General features: G+C 36.1%; 1 protein-coding gene across 1 annotated transcript in view; it reads right to left on the bottom strand.

The window, feature by feature from the left end:
* Nucleotides 1-7,226, bottom strand: part of WWC2 (WW and C2 domain containing 2) — a 131,941-nt gene that overhangs the window by 105,406 nt on the left and 19,309 nt on the right. The gene's annotated exons all lie outside the window — the stretch shown is intronic.

The following is a 7,226-nucleotide window of genomic DNA, read 5'->3' as shown; positions in this document are numbered from 1 at the left end:
CAAGCCAAGGGTTGAGATCCCCTTACTGGTCATCTTTTTTAAAAAAAAAAAAAAGAAAAAAGAAAAAAGAAAGCAATTTCTGTAGTAGCTAATCTTTCATGTACAAAAACAGAAGTCAGTTGCATCTTTCAAAAACTATCCATGTGATTTCAACATCCTGAATTTTAGGCAGAATATCGCCTTGTTGAGCCTATTTCATCAATATCTCCCTTTCTCTAAAGGCACAACATTTAAAATTATGACCCAACTGACTAACCTCAAATCACGCAATTCTATTCTTCTACATCTTGAAGGAGCTGTCTGAGATTCTGGTTCTATGATTAAGTAGAAGTTGATAGTATTATGTCTACCAGCCTTAGCTCCAGAGATCAATGATGACATGAGGATGCTGAAAACTGCAAAACGTATGTAGAATAAATAGTCATTTCACACACTCACTGCTTCATTGTCATGGCCTTAGGAGATTGATTCTCTCAAAATTTAATGTGAACATGTTAGGCAAATGTATTTATTGTGTATGTCAAAGAAAAGTATTGAAATATAAGGAAGTGTTGGTTTGCATGTATTCATTATAATATCTTTATCTCAAACAGTTCCACAAAACTTAACTCCCATGGCCTTCCAAAACGAAAGAATGAGCTTTGCAAGCTTTATAGAATCATTTAAAATTAATCATTTATGAATGATTATTTTCCTGTCCATCCTGTTTGCTCAGATGGTATATTCTTTAACAAGAGAAGTTAATTGCTTTTAATTTTGTAAAATGCCACAAGCATTATGGATATGAGTGTTTATTAAGAATTAAATGGAGACACCCCCCCCCTTCCACAACCAGGCACACTGCGCCAGTGCCTCGGGGCCCGTGCTGGGACCCAGGGTATGCAGAAGGATACCGGACTCTCTTCCCACAACCAGGCACACTGTACCAGCACCTCGGGGCCTGCCCTGGGACTCAGGGAAAGGAGAAGGGGACCAGACCCCCCTCCTACCACCAGGCACACCACACCAGTGCCTTGGGGCCTGCCGCGGACCTGAGGCATGGAGAAGGGGATTGAAACCCCCTCCCACAACCAGGCACACTGCGCCAGTACGTCGGGGCATGCCTAGGGACCCAGGGTAAGGAGCTGGGGACTAGACCCCCTCTCCCACAACCAGGCACACTGCCAGCACCACGGAGCAGGCCAAAAACATCTCCTCCATGTGGGTGGCCCACCACAGCCACCACAAAAACCCTGGCTGCCGTGAAGGTGGCTAGATGCCACAACCACCACACAGATGGTCCATCAGCCACTGGAGTGAGTTGACACAAGGAGAGTCACCAGCAGAGATAAAGAAAGGAGAGGATGTCTGTCTCTATGATAGTATTGGGGGACCTGATCACACCTCTCAGCATTGGACAGATCATTTGGGCAGCAAATCAACAGAGTAACCATTATTCTTTCAGAGGGTGAGAAGAAATCTAGGGTGATTAGAGGGGGGAGGGGGAGAAGAAGGGGGATGGAGCAGGATTGGACAAGGGGCATAAAGAATAATTACAATTTGTAACAATATATATGCTGGTAATATTGATTTGATCAACATATCTCACTGTTGAACCCCCCAAAAATGTATAATCAATTTTGATTCAATAAAAATTTTTTTTAAAAAAAGAATCAAATGGAGAGATTGATATGGTGGCTTATCTAGGTGAAGAAAAGCTAAATATCTCCTCCCCAACAATACAGTGTTAATAAAGGATTTCTTCTGAGGTATATATTATTTAGCCTGAAGTATAGTACCCTGTAAATCTAGAAAAGAAGACCAAAATCATTAGAGAGAAAGAGAGAGAAACAAAACATTAAGAAATCAATAAATAGCATTAAGAATGATAGTTTCACTCTATTCAAGGTCTGAGCATGCTTTTTGAAAAAAAGACACTACTGTGCTATGAATATTAATTATTTCAAGTTACTAGTATACCATAATAGAGATAATACCAGTTCTTGAATTAAATAGAGTATCTCCCTCTCACTTTCTCTTTCAGTCTTACTCTCATTCTTTAGTGAATGTAGGTCAAGTCATATCATTCCTAATTTCACTCAAAATTAACTAAGATTGCTGTACTATTTTCTAACCCAACACCAACTACAACACAAATTCATTCCAAGCATCCTAAGAATAACCATATCTACAGCACAGTTTGGTGCTGCAAATTAGCATCACTCTATCTTCTTCAACACTGTGAAATAAGGTTAAGTCACAAATGAAAGATCTCAGAATGTAAGCAAAGTTTTATTTACTTATTTATTTTTTAAAGTTCACTGGGAAAATACGGAAGTTTATTTTAACTAATAGATAATACATTTGTTGATGGTCCCACCTGGAAAGTAAGCTAAGTTTTAAATGCAGTGCAATTATAAAGATATCTCTCATGTCTAATCAAGAGAAAATCCTTGTTTGTAGCAATTTGCATTCTCAGAAGGCATATTTCTTTTCATTTGAAGAACACTGCTATGATTTTTGCTATGTAAGCTAGATCACTGTTTAAAGTGTCATATTTTCCTGAATTAATTACTGTAACTATATTAACAGTTAACTCTTTTAACTAAACATTAAATTCAACTGCCATTCTTTTAAATCTATGTCCAAGGTTACAAATAAATGAGACTGTGGATACTTTTTTTAAGTTCACCATCACTGCTAAAAACAATTCAAAGTAAATCTATACTAACAATGTGTGAGTAAACATATTTAAGAACAAAAGGGTATTAATAACAGTGCCCACTAACTAACCATGTGTTTTGAGTGTTGTACAAATAGTTTAACCAAAAGGGTCTTTGTTTTCCTTTCTTACAAACTTAAAAGTTGTATTAAAGCACAAGCTATGAAACTCAATAAACTATTCAAATGCATCTCAAATGCATTTCTAAAGATTTTCTTCACACTTCCAGTACTCTGTTTTGGTTTAGTAAACAATGGTAAAAATTTAATAAAAATTCACCCAAAATTTTCTTCACCAAATTTTCACCTATTTTTAAACTTGGGCATAGATTTTTTTTTTTTTAATGGCAGTTGAATTTAAGATTTAGTTTGTATGTGATATTCTCTTAACCCAAGAAGGCTATGCTTTAAGTCTCTATTATGAATAAATAAAATAGTAAATTTTATGGTAAAAATTTTTACATTCCTTTTCCTAAAAATTAGGTATTGAGATTTTCTCTAGCAATTAACTACCACTTTTAAAAGCTACAAGTGTCTTAATAAAAAGCGTTAATTTATTTTACCATTTCAACAAACAGAAATAAGATTTCAGGAAGTACTATTATACTATTTGACCCAAGAGAACACCAATACCTATAAGTATAATATATAAAATATGAAACTGATGTTTTAGACAGATATTTTTGAATACACAGTTCCCAAATACTTGACCTATTAGTTTTAATTCAGTAAAACAAATGAGGCACACCTGCTAATACTGTTGCAGCAAAATAATAAAGCATTAAACTCGTATTTGGCTACACCTAAAAAGGTGCTACTGTGACCAAAAATGCAGGCAGGTACTCCAAGACACCAAAGCAATAGGAGTTAGAGTTCATTCATGAGTTACTATCCCAGTGGCATTCATTTGCAAAAAGGATCTTAGCACAGGCAAGCCAAAAGAGGCCAGGTTATCAAAACCCAATAGACTCTGCCAAGTTACCATCCAGTTCTAAATGGCTGGAGCATTCTGAAAGTGCTACCTGGCAAAAACGTACACAAATACCAAAGAGAGTGTGCCATCTGTGCCAAAAAGTTCAAACCATGACACAGCTCAAAACATCACAACAGCAACACAGACTACAGAGCCTATTTGCTAAGGGAGCATTTCAAAAATTTACACTGCCAGGAAATGTTAAACAAGCACGTAGACACTAATAAAAGAGATGAAGACAGTGTCACTTCTGAACTTTTATTATACAGTCATGCGACACTTAACGATGGGGATGCTTTCTGAGAAATACATTGCTGGGTCATTTCGTCATTCTGCAAACATCATAGAGTGTACTTATACAAACAGATGGTACAGCCTATGGCTCCTAGGCTACAAACCTGTACATCATGTCATCGTACTGAATACTGTAGACAATTGTAACACCATGGTATTTATGTATCCAAACATAACTAAACATAGAAAAGGTACAATAAAAATGCCATATAAAAGATAAAAAATGGTACATCTGTATGGGGCATTTACCATGAATGGAGCCTGCAGGACTGGAAGTTCCTCCGGGTGAGTCAGTGAGTGACAGGTGAGTGAATGTGAAGGCCTAGGACAATACTATACATTATTGAGGACTTTGTAAAAACTATACACTTAGCCTACACTAAATTTATAAAATAATAATTGCACTACAACATTATGACAGCTACAATGTCACTAGGCAATAGGAATTTTTCAGTTCCATTATAATATGAAGAAACCACTGTTGTATATGCAGTCTACTATTGACCAAAACATCATTATGTGGCACATGATTGTAGTTATTTATGAATGCTTTATATCTTTTTCTTGAGGGAAGCACTTTCTTCAGGAGGGCACCATTCTCTGACTCATCTTTATGGTTCCGTAGTGATAAAACATATACACACACACACACACAAACTTTCTTCAGGAGGGCACCATTCTCTGACTCATCTTTATGGTTCCGTAGTGATAAAACATACACACACACACACACAAACACACACACACACACACACATATATATGTATATATACATAACTCTGAAAAGAACAAATTAAACCTGGCATAGAACAAACTTTATCTGAGAGACTGGAGACAGTTCCAGGGAATGTGATCACTTGAGATCTGTAATATCACTGATTGAGATGGGACTCTATTTTCTTCTAAATAGTTATTTGTATGAAATATACTAATATATTTTTGTTTTTAAATCCCTTCCTCGGTTTGTATATTTCCTTCAAGGGATTTAACAGCTTATTGTGGTTATTCCATTTATAAAGTTAAGAACTGTGAAAAACGGCTAAAATTTCAAGGGGCAGTAATAATAAGTTATAACTTTCTTAGAAGTGCAGAACTCAAGTGAGTACTTAAGAGTAAGTTTTTGACAAAATGGCTTCAATTCTTTTTTTTTAGATAAGATATCTAGCCTAGTGGGTCACAAAAAATGTACAGACACAGTACAGAGATACAGCATCAAGGAACTTGACAAACCATTGCATGATATTCTTGATAAATACACAGAGAAATATGGATGGACTGGCAGAGTAAAGGGTCCTTGACAGCCTGGTGGGATATTTATTGAAGAATGACACAGAACATTTTTATCAATAACTTCATAAATTAATCCAAAAAAAGCAAACTGAAGAGAAGTTTCGCTTCCAGTAAGTATAGACAAACTTTTCACACTCTCTCTGAGAACAAATAGAAAAGTTGGGAGGAAACAAACAAACGTCTGTCTGAGACACCAGAGAACTACAGCATGAAGAACTTCTGTTAAAGACCCAAATGATAAGGGAAGCTCGGAGTCATGATTCAAACGCAGCACTGATTTTTCTTTGGAGGCATTTGCCTAATGCAGCAAGAGAAACTGTAAAGTTGGGTGAATGCAGTGACTGAGAGGCTGAGATGCAGAGAACTACTGGAAGTCCCATAGAGCTGAGGCAGGTAGAGAGAGATTTGGAGTTCTGCCTCAATCAAGCAGAGCAGGCCCTGGTAAAACATCCCAAGAGTTGAATTGGGATTTTGAATAACTTTGGCCCAAGAGAAGGAGCAAACTGGAAATAGACCTGCCCTATCAGTCAGCTCAAACCCTGATTGTGTTACAGTTATCTGCACCCCTCCCCCCCACCACCTGGCCTAATGACCTCAAGACACAAAACTAAATGCTCTCTAAAGGATGACAAGATTATCAAANTGGCCTAATGACCTCAAGACACAAAACTAAATGCTCTCTAAAGGATGACAAGATTATCAAACGCCTCAAATATCCTTTATATTTTTCCATATATACTGTTTGGCTCTTAATAAAAGGTGAGCATTTGTAAGAAGTCAAATACCGACCAAAAACCAACAGAAAAAAACAGACCAGACCAAAGAACCCAACGTACAGGAAATCCAGATATGGTATTAATGAAGACATAGAATTTAAAAATACTGTGATTACTTTGTTAAAAAAAAAAAAAAACAACATATCAATGTGCAGAATTTGGGCAAAATACCTAGAAACAATAAAAATAATCAAATAGAAATTTTTAAACTGAAAAATACACAGTGGAATTAAGCTGAAATCAATAATAAAAGATAAGAAAATCTCCAACTGTTTGAGAATTAAGTAAAACATTCATATGAAAAATCACAGCAGAAGTTAAAAAAATATTTTTAACTGAATGACAATGAAAATACAAAATTTAAAACTTGTAGAATGTCGGCACAAGCCATGCACATAAAGCAATTTGGAGCCCTAAGTACAGGTATTAGAAAGTAAGAAGGGCTAAAATTGTTTGGCAGTAACCACTAAGATATGCACATTTAAAAAAAATTAATATTATTGTGCATATTTGAGGTTACATGATCTTATGTGATACGTACAGATAGTAAAATGGTTACTATAGTGAAGCACATTAACATATCCATTAACTCACATAGTTACTTTTTTGTGTGACAAGAGCAGCTAAAATCTACTTATTTAGCAAAAATCCCTAACACAATACAATTTTATTAACTACAGTACATATGTTGTACATTAGATCTCTAGACTTGTTCATCCTACATATCTACTACTTTGTATCCTTTGAACTACATATTCTAATTTTCCCCCCTCTTTCCCCATCCTTGGTAACCACTGATTTATTCTCTATCTCTGTATATTCTGTATATTTGGGGTTTTTGGTTTTTTTTTTAAAATTCCATATACAAGTGAGACCATTCAGCCATAAAAAGTAAAAAGACCCTGCCATTTGTCACAACATGAATAGACGTGGAGGACTATGCTAAGTGATATATATATTTTTTGACACAGCAATACCATGTATAATAGACATGTGCATTAAGGCATAATTTTAATGATCAGAAATTGGAATAAACTCTACCGTATAACAATAGTAGATGAGATTAAGAATTTATGGTATAGGGCCGAGCCCGTGGCGCACTCGGGAGAGTACGGTGCTGGGAGTGCAGCGATGCTCCCGCTGCGGGTTCAGATCCTATATAGGGATGGCCGGTGTGCTCACTGGCTGAGCGC

The sequence above is a fragment of the Galeopterus variegatus genome, unplaced genomic scaffold, assembly GCF_000696425.1.
Source record: "Galeopterus variegatus unplaced genomic scaffold, G_variegatus-3.0.2 Scaffold516, whole genome shotgun sequence".
In the NCBI taxonomy this organism is placed as follows: Eukaryota; Metazoa; Chordata; class Mammalia; order Dermoptera; family Cynocephalidae; genus Galeopterus; species Galeopterus variegatus.
Note: the sequence above shows the minus strand (reverse complement) of the source record. Positions and strands in the feature narration are given on the sequence as shown.